Raw genomic sequence first — 15498 nt, 5'->3', positions numbered from 1 at the left:
GATATAAGAGGCTGGTGCTCCTCCATTACATGTCACTGCACACACGTGTATACACTGCACATGACGGCTCTTACCTTGTGATATAAGAGGCTAGTGCTCCTCCATTACATGTCACTGCACACACGTGTATACACTGCACATGACGGCTCTTACCTTGTGATATAAGAGGCTGGTGCTCCTCCATTACATGTCACTGCACACACGTGTACACACTGCACATGACGGCTCTTACCTTGTGATATAAGAGGCTGGTGCTCCTCCATTACATGTCACTGCGCACACGTGTATACACTGCACATGACGGCTCTTACCTTGTGATATAAGAGGCTGGAGCTCCTCCATTACATGTCACTGCACACACGTGTACACACTGCACATGACGGGTCTTACCGTGTGATATAAGAGGCTGGTGCTCCTCCATAATGGCCTCCTTGTACAGATCCTTGTGTCCTTCTATATACTCCCACTCCTCCATGGAGAAATAGACAGTGACCTCCTGACAACACAATGACACCGTCATCACCCAGACCCCTCCAGTGCTGTTACTGGAGAATTTCCTAGCATTCCCAGCAGTGTCACCTCTCCAGTCAGCAGCTCCATCATCTTGTGGGTGAGCTCTAGGATCTTCTGCTCATGTATCAGGGGGTGAGGGGGAGGCTCTGTGATGGGGTGAGGGGTCCTGCTCCGCCCTCCTGACTCCTGGAGATGGATGATGGGAGTCACACAGACCCCCGATGTCTTCTTCACTATTGTGTACTCCTGTGGATGGAAAGAGACACTTAGGGAATAAACCCTTTAGGGGCCATGTGCTCACCTCTGGTCCTTTCCTCCTGGGTACAACGTGCCTACTTACCTTCTCATGGTTCCTACATGACTATTGGTCCCTGGTCACATGATAGATACATCACTCACCATACTGGGGTCTGATCTTCAGGTTCTCCGTCACTTGGAAGGTCTGGAGGCTGTTCTCCAGGACCCTGGACTCTTCCTATCACTTCCTATGATGGATTCTCCTTCCCGATGTCTGACTTGTTACAGAATACAATAAAGAGGAGAGAAATCTAGAAAAGTTTACCTCTCCGCTCAGCAGGGAGATGATCTCCAAGGTGAGGTCTAATATTCTTCTGCTGATCTCCTTCCTGTCCATCCTTGGTGGTCATTCAGGAGAAGAGGAGAGAACTGGAGGGGCTGGAGGCTTCTAGTACTGCAGGTGCCTTTATCAGAAGAGGAAAGGAAATCATCCAGGGGACAAGACCAGATGTCACCTCCAGAACCGCACTTCCTGAGCCTGGAGGGGCCCCGCTTCTCAGAGCCCCCACCACATGGATTCCAGGGGCCCGAACATGGAGATTTCTGGTGGCTCCACAGGAGATAAATGTCTGATAGATGCTGGTCCCAACTCTGGGCTATGCTCAGCTGTGTCCACAACTCCTAGGCCTCTTTCAGACGGGCGAGATTTCCACGCGGGTGCGATGTGTGAGGTGAACGCATTGCACCCGCACTGAATCCGGACCCATTCATGTCTATGGGGCTGTGCACACGAGCGTTGATTTTCACGCATCACTTGTGCGTTGCGTGAAAATCGCAGCATGTTCTATATTCAGCAGGCCTCATAGAAGTGAATTGGGCTGGGTGAAAATCGCGAGCATCTGCAAGCAAGTGCGGATGCGGTGCGATTTTCACGCACGGTTGCTAGGAGACGATCGGGATGGGGACCTTATCTTTATTATTTTCCCTTATAACATGGTTATAAGGGAAAATAATAGCATTGTTAATACAGAATGCATAGTACAATAGGGCTGGAGGGGTTAAAAAAATTTTTAAAAAAATTTAACTCACCTTAATCCATTTGTTCACGCAGCCCGACTTCTCTTCTGTCTTCATCTTTGCTGTTCACAGGAAAAGGACCTGTGGTGAAATATCATGTGATGGACCATGTGATGAGCGCAGTGACGTCATCAAAAGGTCCTATTCCTCAAAGAAGAAGACAGAAGAGAAGCCGGGCTGCACAAACAAGTGGATTATGGTAAGAAAAATTTCTTTATTTTTTTTTAACCCCTCCAGCCCTATTGTACTATGCATTCTGTATTAAAGAGGACCTTTCACTAGTTTAAAAACTAAAAACTAACTATATCAGTGGGCAGAGCGGCACCCAGGGGTCCCCCTGCCCTTACTAGTATGTTTGGGCGCCGCTCCGTTCGCCCGGTATAGGTTCCGGTGTCTGCAGCTCCCTCTGTTGTACTGGGCTGAGTTTTTGTATTAGGGTTGTCCCTTGCTGCAGCGCTGGCCAATCGTAGCGCACAGCTCATAGCCTGGCACACCCAGACATACTAGTAAGTGCAGGGGGACCCCTGGGTGCCGCTCTGCCCACTGATATAGTTAGTTTTTAGTTTTTAAACTAGTGAAAGGTCCTCTTTAAGAATGTTATTATTTTCCCTTATAACCATGTTATAAGGGAAAATAATACAATCTACACAACACCTAACCCAAACCAAACATGGCAATTTTTCTCACGCGCGTGCAAAATGTATTACAATGTTTTGCACTCGCGCGGAAAAATCGTGCATGTTCCCGCAACGCACCCGCATCTTTTCCCGCAACGCCCGTGTGAAACCAGCCCTAGAGAAGAGACTGAGAGAGCTGAGCTCAGGCCGGGCCCCGCTCCATCCATTCTCCTCCTAGATGCAGGGGCCTCTCATCTGGACAGTCAGGGGCCACCGCATGAAGACTAGCCACTACTACTACTCCCCCATCATACTAAGCTGAGGAGCAGAGAAGGATTCCTTGTGTGTAATGGAGGAGAATCTCCAGAGGTGACATGTCTGAGCTCTCCACCACACTGTCTCCTCACAGCTCATCTTACCTGCAGGCTGGAGGAATGGCTGATACCAGAGAGAACAAGAGCCCTGACTACCGACCAGGACCTGCTGCTGGGTAACGCCTACAATGTATGGGCTCTAGAGAGGGTAGAGTCTAAATCCTAGGCAGCAAAAGGACCTGGTCCTTCTGCTGACTAGGAAATAGCTTATAATATATACAAAGGCTGGATCCCACAGGATAAAGGACCTGGTCCTTCTGCTGACTAGGAAATAGCTTATAATATATACAAAGACTGGATCCCACAGGATAAAGGACCTGGTCCTTCTGCTGACTAGGAAATAGCTTATAATATATACAAAGGCTGGATCCCACAGGATAAAGGACGTGGTCCTTCTGCTGACTAGGAAATAGCTTATAATATATACAAAGGCTGGATCCCACAGGATAAAGGACCTGGTCCTTCTGCTGCCTAGGAAATAGCTTATAATATATACAAAGGCTGGATCCCACAGGATAAAGGACCTGGTCCTTCTGCTGACTAGGAAATAGCTTATAATATATACAAAGGCTGGATCCCACAGGATAAAGGACGTGGTCCTTCTGCTGACTAGGAAATAGCTTATAATATATACAAAGGCTGGATCCCACAGGATAAAGGACCTGGTCCTTCTGCTGACTAGGAAATAGCTTATAATATATACAAAGGCTGGATCCCACAGGATAAAGGACCTGGTCCTTCTGCTAGCTAGGAAATAGCTTATAATATATACAAAGGCTGGATCCCACAGGATAAAGGACCTGGTCCTTCTGCTGACTAGGAAATAGCTTATAATATATACAAAGGCTGGATCCCACAGGATAAAGGACCTGGTCCTTCTGCTGACTAGGAAATAGCTTATGCTCCCGCTCCTTACAGTATTACAACAAATTTTTCTACGAATCCACTTCCGATAAATCATCCAAAGTCGATTCGCTCCTCCCTAGATGTTAACTTTTCATCTCTGGTGTTGTAGTACAGCACCTGTAAACCCCAAGAGTGCCATGGACAAATGTGTGATACTCTGTGTACAGCACTGCAGAGTATTGCAGCGCTATCATCATTAGTCTAATTAATTAGCTGCATGAGTTACCAGCACTTGTTACCAAACAATAATGGCTCTCACATGTAAACACTATGTAGAAGTGCGTCTTATAGCATGCCATCTAACTTTCAGAGTAGCGTTTAACAAGTGCTGACTGATATACAACATATATATTGCTTCTATAGAGAAGCCACACTCTGTATAGATCCGTCTCTAACAGTTGTTGATGGCTCTTGCAAGTACAGAACTTGAATTACTATGATTCTGAAGAACCGAGTAGAGTGTACCACCTACAGTATCTCCAGAGTCGGAGTATGAGGAGTATGTTCCAGAAGTATAAAAGCTGTGAAAGTTCCCCCTTTATTAGATATGGATGCTGGGCTTTGTGCAGGTTTATACACCCTGACTTCTACGTTTTCTCTATGTATATGCTAGACTTAATGCAATAAAGGACATGGTCCCTCTGTCTGTTATAAATCAGCTCACGTTATCTTGGAACCATAGAATCTTATTTATATCTACAAGGGCCTATATTCTAGAAGCCAGATATTACATCCCTTAGCTTACCAGCACACAAATTAAATGAGAAAATAACATTCAATAGTCTTTTTTCTCACTCGTACAGGGTTCATTTTAGGACATGGTCAGATATCATAATATCAGTGTGAGGCGAAATACTATCTGACACCGATATCGGAGTTTGACTTTGATGTCTGACTTTCTTCACAGGTCAGGGTCAAATTCACGATGAGATATAGATTTACTTTTTGAACTGTGTGATTTAACATAAAAATAAATACTTGAGTGCAAAGTGGGTTTACTTACGTTACATTGCATTAGCGGGTTCACTTCCTTTATAATGCAATAAGCGATTCACTTATTTTATAGTGCATTGGAAGTTCGCATTCTTTAGGGTGCAATAAAGGGTTCATTTACTTTACGGTGCAATAGGGAGCTCACTTTAGGGTGCAACAGGGGTTTGCTTACTTAAAGGGGTTGTCTCCCTTCAGTAAGTGGCATTTATCATGTAGAGAAAGTTAATACAAGTCACTTACTAATGTATTGTTATTATCTGTGACGAAAGCACCTCCGTCACTGGGAGTTGGAGAGGCCTGCTTGCCAGCCTCTTGCCCTGTGACTATGGCCCCTGTGACGCAATTAACAAGCACCATGGGCATTGCATGTGATACATTTAACAAACACATTGGGCCTTTTTAAATTGACGAACGCCCAGCGGGGCTTCGTCATCGACGGCATGGAACTATGTCCGGCCCCTTAATCCAATCATCTCCAGGATAGAGAGGAGGGATTTTACTGTTTATATGGGAGTGTGTTATATCGTACTGTATATTGATTGGTCACTGTATTTTGTGTGCCTGTCCTCCATCAGGTCCCCGGGGGAGTAGCCCTTGCTGGAGGACGTGCATAAAAGGCCGAGCTGTGGCCATCAATAAAGGAGTCCTGCTTTACCCCTTCATGAAGTCTTGGCTCATGTTTGGAGGATGGGATAACTACGCTCTTGCGGATTGCTATATCACAATACTCCCCTGAGTATAAGCTTGTAAGAGCTTGTTCCTGGTTCCTGCTCTATGGATTTAGGAGAGGTTCACCCACTGGAAGCTAAAGCCCGGTCTTGGGTGCAGCGTGGGTGGAGGACGGCGAGACCCTAACCAAGCTGCGGCGGTTTGTGGGGTCTGTGGTGGTTATGGTGTCCGGTGGAGTGCTTGGAGCCCTCTGGAAGCACTAGGAGCATCCGTCAGCGGAAGGTGCCCAGTCGGGGTGCCAGGCGTTCCGTTACATTATCCATATTGCTTCCTTTGTTTGCTGGATTTTTTTTTTCCATTACGTTATACACTGCTCGTTTCCATGGTTACAGACAACCCTGAAATCCATCAGTGGTGGTCTTGCTTGCACATTATAGGAAAAAAGCACTAGTGTATGTACGCTCCCATGGACCCGGCCACCAGAGAGGCTGATGCTTTTTCCTACAGTGTGCAAGCACGACCACCACAGATGGATTGCAGGGTGGTCTTTAACCATGGAAACGAGCCGTGTATAATGTGATAGAAAAATGAATCCAGCCAGCAAAGGAAGCAATATGGACAATCACAATACATTAGTAAGTACCTTATATTAACTTTCTCTACATGATAAATGTGACTTACTGAAGTGAGACAACCCCTTTAAGGATACAATAGAGTGTCATGGTCTTACCTGCTTGCTGCTCTCCTTCGTTTGACATGTGCTGGCGGCCATCTTGGGTCCTGGGTTTCTTGTAGCCTTCCACCCTGCGGCTCCTCCTTCCCCTGGGAGGAGCTGGATGCCTAGCTCATATATATAGGAGGTCTGTGGCTTCAGTTCCTTGCTTGGTCCTCTTGTGTTCACATGCTTCTAAGACTGCTGCTGCTTCTGGTTCCTGATCCTGGCTTCGTCTGACTACCCTGCTGGTTCCTGATCCTGGCTTCGTCTGACTACCCTGCTGGTTCCTGATCCTGGCTTCGTCTGACTACCCTGCTGGTTCCTGATCCTGGCTTCGTCTGACTACCCTGCTGGTTCCTGACCTCTGGCTTCACAAAGACTCTGCTCGGTTTCACCATCCGTTTGGACTTTTGCTTTACAGCTTTATTTTCAATAAAGCCTTCTCTTTTTCACTTATCTCTTGTTGTACGTCTGGTTCATGGTTCCGTGACATTAGGACCAAGCCATGAATTCTGACGGTACAGGTCCATCCTCGCTACCCACGCTGGTTGCCAGACTTGATCAGCAGGATCACCTGTTGGGTCGGTTCGCTGTGGCGTTGCAAACCCTGCTTGAACGCATGGCTCATTTCGCTCCCGTTGCCGATGGGTCGGTTGTCGCTCCTGGGCTCGCTCCTACTGCCGCTCCGGTTGTTGCGCCAGAGTCTACCCCGACACCTGTTGTTGCGCCTGCGGTGTTTCGGGGTATGACCGGTTCTGCCCCTCTTCCACAGCGCTTTGGGGGAGAGCCAACTCAGTGCCGAGGTTTCCTTAACCAGGTGGGCATTTATTTCGAGTTGCTGCCACATGCCTTTCCTACTGAGAGATCAAAGGTGGGCTTCTTGATCTCGCTGCTCTCGGACAAGGCCTTGGCCTGGGCCAGCCCTTTATGGGAGAACAACAATCCGGTGGTTGCCGAGTTTTCCGGTTTTGTTGCTTCTCTTCGGAAGGTATTCGATGTGCCGGCTCGTGCTGCCTCAGCTGCGAAGCTTCTTATGTCCATCAGACAGGGTTCACGATCCGTAGCTGAATACGCCATTGAGTTTCGTACCCTGGCAGCAGAGGTGGGCTGGAATAATGAGGCTCTGGTCGCTGCTTTCTCTCATGGTCTCTCGGATGCCTTGAAGGATGAGGTTGCAGCTAAGGACCTACCAGTTGAGCTCGAGTCTCTTATTTCTTTCCTGATTTTGATTGACACCAGACTCAGGGAGAGACCTTCCTTTAAGGAGAACCTGCGGAGGTCTTCTAACAGATTGGTGCCTACGTTTGCTGTCCCACCCGTGCCTCCCTCTCCTCCCACGCCTCCTGGGGATGACTTGTCTGGGGGTGAACCCATGCAGCTGGGGTTTGCTCGCCTGTCCGAGGGGGAGAGGGCACTCTGGAGACGCGAGGGCCGATGCATGTACTGTGGTCTCGGTGGGCATTTTCGGTTGGCATGTCCGAACCGTCCGGGAAACACTCGTACCCTGAGATCCTGTCGGGGGCAGATCTTGGGTGGAGTCTCCTCGTCCCCGGTTTCCCGTGTTGACAAACCACTGATCACTGTTGTCCTCTCCTGGGTCGGGGGCTCGGTGACGACCCAGGCGTTGGTGGACTCTGGTGCTGGTGGTTTGTTCATTGATAGTGTGTTCGCTGCCGCCAATTCCATTCCTCTGCAGGCTCGAGGTTCCCCACTGGCTCTTGAGGCGATAGACGGCAGACCCCTTCTGCCGCCACACGTGACTCATGAGACCCTTCCAGTGGGGATAGCCATTGGTGCCGTTCACAGAGAATCGGTCTGCCTCCAGGTTATTTCGTCTCCACACTACTCGGTGGTCTTGGGGTACCCCTGGCTCCAGAAGCATAATCCGACTTTCGATTGGAGATCGGTCGAGATCCTCTCGTGGTCACCGCAGTGTGGGGCTAGTTGCATCCATGGGTCTGTCAAGTTGCTGTGTACTTCCTCGGACTCTCTGTTGCCTCCTGAATACGAGGAGTACCGGGATGTATTCGATAAGGTGCGCGCGGTTGCCCTACCTCCGCACCGCCCATACGATTGTGCCATAGAGTTACAATCTGGTGCCGTTCCTCCTCGTGGCAAAGTCTATCCACTGTCGGTAGCGGAGAATGAGGCCATGGAGGAGTACGTGAGGGAGGCGCTTTCACGCGGACACATTCTCAAATCTTCGTCCCCGGCAGGGGCTGGATTTTTCTTTGTGAAAAAGAAGGGCGGTGAGTTGAGGCCTTGCATCGATTACAGGGGTCTCAATCGCATCACGATCAAGAACGCTTACCCGATACCCTTGATTTCCGAGCTGTTCGATCGCCTTAAAGGGGCCACGGTCTTTACCAAACTCGACCTGAGGGCGGCATATAACCTGGTAAGGATCAAGGCGGGCGATGAGTGGAAGACCGCGTTTAACACCAGGACCGGTCATTACGAATCCTTGGTTATGCCCTTTGGGTTGTGCAATGCGCCCGCAGTCTTTCAGGAATTCATCAACGATGTTTTCCGTGACCTGTTGCAGCAGTGTGTGGTAGTCTATTTGGATGACATCTTGGTATATTCTGAATCCATGGAGGCCCACATTCTGGATGTCAGACGAGTGTTGCAACGGTTACGAGAGAACAAGCTGTTCGGTAAGCTTGAGAAATGCGAATTTCACCGATCCCAGGTAACCTTCTTAGGTTACATCATTTCCGCTGAGGGGTTCTCCATGGATCCTGAGAAGGTTTCGGCTGTCTTACAGTGGCCCCAGCCCAGTGGTCTTCGTTCCCTGCAGCGCTTTTTGGGCTTCGCCAATTATTATCGGAAGTTCATCAGGGACTTTTCCATGCTGGCCAAGCCTCTCACGGATCTGACCAGGAAGGGCAGTAATTCCCAGGTCTGGCCGCTCGAGGCCATCCGAGCTTTTGAGGCCCTAAAGTCCGCCTTTGTGTCGGCTCCGATTCTGTCGCATCCCAACCCTGGGTTGCCCTTTGTCCTCGAGGTGGACGCGTCTGAGACGGGAGTAGGCGCCCTTCTGTCTCAGCGTAGAACACCAGAGGGTCCTCTGCTTCCTTGTGGGTTTTACTCCCGGAAACTGTCTTCCGCGGAGTGCAACTATCAGATTGGTGACAGGGAGTTATTGGCCATCGTGCAGGCCCTTAAAGAATGGAGGCACTTGCTCGAGGGTTCGGTGGTTCCGGTTCTCATCCTGACGGACCACAAGAATCTGACCTACCTTTCTGAGGCCAAGAGATTGACACCACGTCAGGCCAGATGGGCTCTGTTCTTGTCACGTTTTAATTACGTGGTCTCCTACCTACCCGGTTCCAAGAACATCAGGGCGGATGCCTTATCACGGCAGTACTCCGAGCTGTCCAGGGAGGAGTCGATTCCCACTTCGGTCATACCTCCGAATCAGATCCTGGCCGCCATTCGCACCAGCCTGACCTCTCCCCTGGGTGAGCAGATTTTGGCGGCTCAATCTGGTGCTCCCTCTGGGAGACCCAACGGCAGATGTTTTGTGCCTGAGGAGTTGCGCACTCGGTTGTTGCGAACCTACCATAACTCCAAGACCGCGGGGCATCCTGGAAAGAATCAGCTGTCCTGGGCTGTTTCACGTCTGTTCTGGTGGCCTTCCCTACGTTCCGACATCGCCGCATATGTAGCAGCATGCTCCGTTTGTGCCCAGAGTAAGTCCCCTCGGCACCTTCCGTTGGGCCTTCTGCAACCCATAGCCACCGGGGAGCGCCCATGGTCACACCTGGGGATGGATTTCATTGTGGACCTCCCTGCATCCCGAGGCCATACGGTCATTCTCATGATTGTGGATCGGTTTTCCAAAATGTGCCACTGTGTTCCTCTCAAGAAGTTACCCTCTGCACAAGAGTTGGCCACGATTTTTGCCAGGGAGGTCTTCCGGTTGCACGGTTTGCCTAAGGAGATTGTGTCGGATCGGGGGAGTCAGTTTGTGTCCAGGTTCTGGCGCGCCTTTTGCTCCCAGTTGGGGATTCATCTCTCCTTCTCCTCGGCCTACCACCCTCAGTCCAATGGGGCCGCAGAACGATCCAATCAGGCCTTGGAGCAATTCCTTCGTTGCTATGTCTCCGATCACCAAGACAATTGGGTTGACCTCCTGCCTTGGGCTGAGTTTGCCAGGAACACGGCGGTGAACTCTTCCTCTGGGACGTCTCCCTTCATGGCCAATTATGGGTTCCAACCTGCCGTGTTACCGGAGGTATTCTCTCCCCAGGATATTCCGGCTGTGGAGGATCACCTTTCCGTCCTACGTGCTTCTTGGGTACAGATCCAGAAGTCCCTTGAGGTCTCTGCGCAGCGCCAGAGATTCCAGGCTGATCGCAGACGAGCGCCTGCTCCTTCCTACCAGGTCGGAGGCCGTGTATGGTTGTCCACCCGCAACCTCAACCTTCGAGTGCCCACTCCCAAGCTGGCGCCTCGCTTTGTTGGTCCCTTCCGAGTGCTTCGCAGGGTAAACCCGGTAGCCTATGCCCTTGCGCTTCCTCCTGGCATGCGGATCTCCAACGTGTTTCATGTCTCCCTGTTGAAGCCACTGGTGTGTAATCGTTTCACTTCCTCGGTTCCTCGGCCTCGTCCGGTCCAAGTGGGCAATCGTGAGGAATATGAGGTGAGCAATATCCTGGACTCACGCCTGGTCCGCGGTCGGTTGCAGTTTTTGGTCCATTGGCGTGGTTATGGTCCAGAGGAGCGTTCCTGGGTTCCCTCCGCAGATGTCCATGCTCCTGCCTTGCTCCGAGCCTTCCACGCACGCTTCCCTCAGAAACCGTTTTGTGCTCCGCGGAGGAGGGGCCCTTGAGGGGGAGGTACTGTCATGGTCTTACCTGCTTGCTGCTCTCCTTCGTTTGACATGTGCTGGCGGCCATCTTGGGTCCTGGGTTTCTTGTAGCCTTCCACCCTGCGGCTCCTCCTTCCCCTGGGAGGAGCTGGATGCCTAGCTCATATATATAGGAGGTCTGTGGCTTCAGTTCCTTGCTTGGTCCTCTTGTGTTCACATGCTTCTAAGACTGCTGCTGCTTCTGGTTCCTGATCCTGGCTTCGTCTGACTACCCTGCTGGTTCCTGATCCTGGCTTCGTCTGACTACCCTGCTGGTTCCTGATCCTGGCTTCGTCTGACTACCCTGCTGGTTCCTGATCCTGGCTTCGTCTGACTACCCTGCTGGTTCCTGACCTCTGGCTTCACAAAGACTCTGCTCGGTTTCACCATCCGTTTGGACTTTTGCTTTACAGCTTTATTTTCAATAAAGCCTTCTCTTTTTCACTTATCTCTTGTTGTACGTCTGGTTCATGGTTCCGTGACATAGAGGTACAAAGTGGGTTTACTTCATGTTTTGTTTTTTTATTGCTATGTGATTTAGCAGCAAATATACATTATATATGAAACTCCTTTGACACTGATGGGTAAGAAAAGTCACACATCAAAGTCAAACATAATTTGCATTTGTCTTCTAGCTAGGGTTAACAAATTCAATTTTTTCAAGGTTTCTATTGGGTCTTGAACCTAAAGACTGGTGTTTGTAAGCCAGAAGCCTTACCATTAAGGTATAGGCTGAACTCTGAGTAGTTATGGATTTTCTTTCACTATGTGATACAGCAGACAAATACACAGGAACTTATTTTGACTCTGACGCTGACCAAAGAGGAAAGTCAGACATCAAAGTCAAACATCATTTTAATTGGTCTCATAGCTAGGGTTTAAAAATAAAAATAAAAATAAATTCTATGTGTCCCACCACTTCAGCCATGTGCTGAGGTGGTGGAGATACATAGACGATATTTTTGTCATCTGGACGGGCACAGCTGCCGAATTACACATGTTTCACACATACTTGAACAGCTTGGTTCCGGATATACAATTCACTTTGGAATTTTCCACCAGTGAGTAGCATTTTCTGGATGTTAGTGTTCAACTTATTGGTACATCGTTAAAAACTGAGGTCTATACGAAGCCCACTGACCGCAACACCGTCCTGAGGTATGACAGTGCTCATCCCCGGACGATGGTGCGGTCACTGCCGTATAGCCAATTTACTAGAGTCAAGAGGATAGTAAGTGATACTAATACGCTCGACAGTACTCTAGAAAGAATGACACAATCTTTCAGACAGAGACATTATCCAGCATCGGTCTTACAACAACAATTGAGCCGCATCAACCAGAGAGAAAGAAGGGAACTATTTCATGGCACCAAGAGGGATCAATCTCAAAAAATACCCTTCGTATCCACCTTTTGTGAAGCCAGTACTCATGTAGGTAAAATTATCAATAAACACTGGCCAATTTTAGGCACTGAACACCAGAATATCCCTGAATTCTGTAATAGACCTATAATGTCATATAAGAGAGCTAGCAATCTCAAAGATAAACTAGTCAAAAATGACATAGGCTCACAAAAGGGTGCACATCAGTCATTTTTAGCTCCCAAAAAGTGTGGCAGTTATCCGTGCCTTCACTGCGTAAATTGTAAGTACATGGTGAAGGGACGTGATTTTACCCATCCGAACACTGGAGTTACATATCCACTTAAATTTTATTTAACCTGTGATTCTTGTTACGTTATATACGTTCTATGGTGTCCCTGCAAGCTTTTATATGTAGGTGAGACCACATGTGACTTCAAATCCCGCTTTAATCAACATCGTTTTTCAATACGAAAAAAGCGAAAGGATTTGCCAGTCTCCCATCATTTTGCGACTATGGGACATGGGGAAAGTGATCTAAAGTTCATGATCCTAGACCATGTCCCACTGCCACGCACAGGAGGTAACCGTATAAAAATGCTCAAAAAACGTGAATCCGAGTGGATCTTTAAATTACAATCTATTAAGCCGGGTGGCTTAAATGTAGAGTACAAACCATGGTTATTCATATGATTACGCGTTCTTATGTCCTTGTCGGTCCCAGTGATGAGAAATTTGTTATGTTTTTATTTGAAATATATTTGGATAATATATTTTTTTAATTCACATTTTTCACCTTTTTATCTCACATATAGGACCTATGGATGGATGGGTTCAGCTCAGCAGGAGGACAGATGTTCTGGATACGTGCGGTTCATCCCGGACTATACGGCATTTTCTTCTGTATTCACATTAATGCGTTTCTTGTATGCGTTTTTTCTATTTAATATGGTAATATATAAATATATATATATATATACACACACTCACCTAAAGAATTATTAGGAACACCTGTTCTATTTCTCATTAATGCGATTATCTAGTCAACCAATCACATGGCAGTTGCTTCAATGCATTTAAGGGTGTGGTCCTGGTCAAGACAATTTCCTGAACTCCAAACTGAATGTCAGAACGGGAAAGAAAGGTGATTTAAGCAATTTTGAGCGTGGCATGGTTGTTGGTGCCAGACGGGCCGGTCTGAGTATTTCACAATCTGCTCAGTTACTAGGATTTTCACGCACAACCATTTCTAGGGTTTACAAAGAATGGTGTGAAAAGGGAGAAACATCCAGTATGCGGCAGTCCTGTGGGAAAAAATGCCTTGTGGATGCTAGAGGTCAGAGGAGAATGGGCCGACTGATTCAAGCTGGTAGCCATTTGGCGCCGGTGATGTCGTGGAGTGGGCCTGCTGTGTAACCTACACTCCCTGAGGTGTATGGTAGCCGTCATGGCACCTAACAGGTAAAATTTGCGTAGGTATGTGGAACCTACACTCCCTGAAGTGTATGGTAGCCGTCATGGCACCAAACGGGTAGAATTTAGCGTAGGAACCCGTCTAACAGAGATCGCCTTGATGCTCGGCAGATGGGCTCAAATAATTTTGTACAAAACGATTTGCCAAGTATCTCGCACTTATTATTATTATGCAATTTTGTACTCTATATTGCAGTTTATTGTCGCATTGCATGTTTCTGTCTTTCAAAGCTGATAGAAGAGCAACGTTGACTGAAATAACCACTCCTTACAACCGATGTATGCAGCATTTGTGAAGCCACAACACGCACAACCTTGAGGCGGATGGGCTACAACAGCAGAAGACCCCACCGGGTACCACTCATCTCCACTACAAATAGGAAAAAGAGGCTACAATTTGCATGAGCTCACCAAAATTGGACTATTGAAGACTGGAAAAATGTTGCCTGGTCTGATGAGTCTCGATTTCTGTTGAGACATTCAAATGGTAGAGTCCGAATTTGGCGTAAACAGAATGAGAACATGTATCCATCCTCTGATGGCTACTTCCAGCAGGATAATGCACCATGTCACAAAGCTCGAATCATTTCAAATTGGTTTCTTGAACATGACAACGAGTTCACTAAAATGGCCCCCACAGTGACCAGATCTCCACCCAATAGAGCATCTTTGGGATGTGGTGGAACGGGAGCTTCGTGCCCTGGATGTGCATCCCTCAAAGCTCCATCAACTGCAAGATGCTATCCTATCAATATGGGCCAACATTTCTAAAGAATGCTATCAGCACCTTCTTGAATCAATGCCACGTAGAATTAAGGCAGTTCTGAAGGCAAAAGGGGGTCCAACACCGTATTAGTATGGTGTTCCTAATAATTCTTTAGGTGAGTCTATGTTGGGTCTCAAAGAAATAAAAAGAAAAAACTAAGTGCAAATAATAATAATAATACTGTATTTACATATGTATATATATTTATATCCTCATAACCTACATTTAAAATAAAATGAATGATATAAATCAGAAGTGAGAATAACGTGCAGCGAACTCAATAGTCACCGTTAGTAGCCAACAAAATGTCCGACACACAGTTTGCCGTAGAGCTTTGTCTGGGGCCACGAAGCACTACAGCAATAAGCGAATCGTTGCTTTCGGGACTACTAACGATGACTATTGACCTGTTGCACTTTATTCTCACTTATGATTTATGTTAATTATGTAGGTCATTATATATTAATTTTTTTTTTTTTTTATTGCACTTTGTTATTGATATGGTTATATATTATGCCTAAATATGCACTTTTTAAAGCAATGTTCTTTGTTACATCATATTATATTTGAATCATGTAATTAAAAAAAATAGATAATTTATTAATCTACTTCATAAAATATTTCTTTGGGTCTTGCACATATTTTAAATTGGTTACAGTGTAGTTCTGTTGAATATTCTCAAACTTAAATTCAATATTTTTATTTGAACATTATTTTTGTCCATTTGTTGCAAAAAATAATCTTTTTGCTGTTAATCTAGTATCTAGTGAAAGCAAGATATACTGAAGATCTGGTTAATTTAAAACCGATTCCCAAACACTTCAGGAAACACCATAAGGGCAACCCATCCCTTTTGAGGGTACGTGGCATTGATCACGTGGATTTGGGGATGCAGGGTGGCAATATAGCCAAAACCCTGGCTCAACGTGAGACCAGGTGG

At 47.3% G+C, this 15498-nt stretch overlaps 1 protein-coding gene and 1 pseudogene across 1 annotated transcript in view; one reads left to right on the top strand and one right to left on the bottom strand.

Annotated features, from left to right (window-relative positions):
- The window catches only part of LOC120991124 (zinc finger protein 585A-like), a 2129672-nt gene that overhangs the window by 1986444 nt on the left and 127730 nt on the right, over window positions 1-15498 (top strand). The gene's annotated exons all lie outside the window — the stretch shown is intronic.
- LOC120991126 overlaps window positions 1-15498 on the bottom strand; it is a 126937-nt pseudogene that overhangs the window by 49892 nt on the left and 61547 nt on the right.

This window comes from Bufo bufo, chromosome 2, assembly GCF_905171765.1.
Source record: "Bufo bufo chromosome 2, aBufBuf1.1, whole genome shotgun sequence".
Taxonomy (NCBI): Eukaryota; Metazoa; Chordata; class Amphibia; order Anura; family Bufonidae; genus Bufo; species Bufo bufo.
The sequence above is the reverse complement of the archived record's forward strand: the minus strand, read 5'-3'. Positions and strand labels throughout refer to the sequence as shown.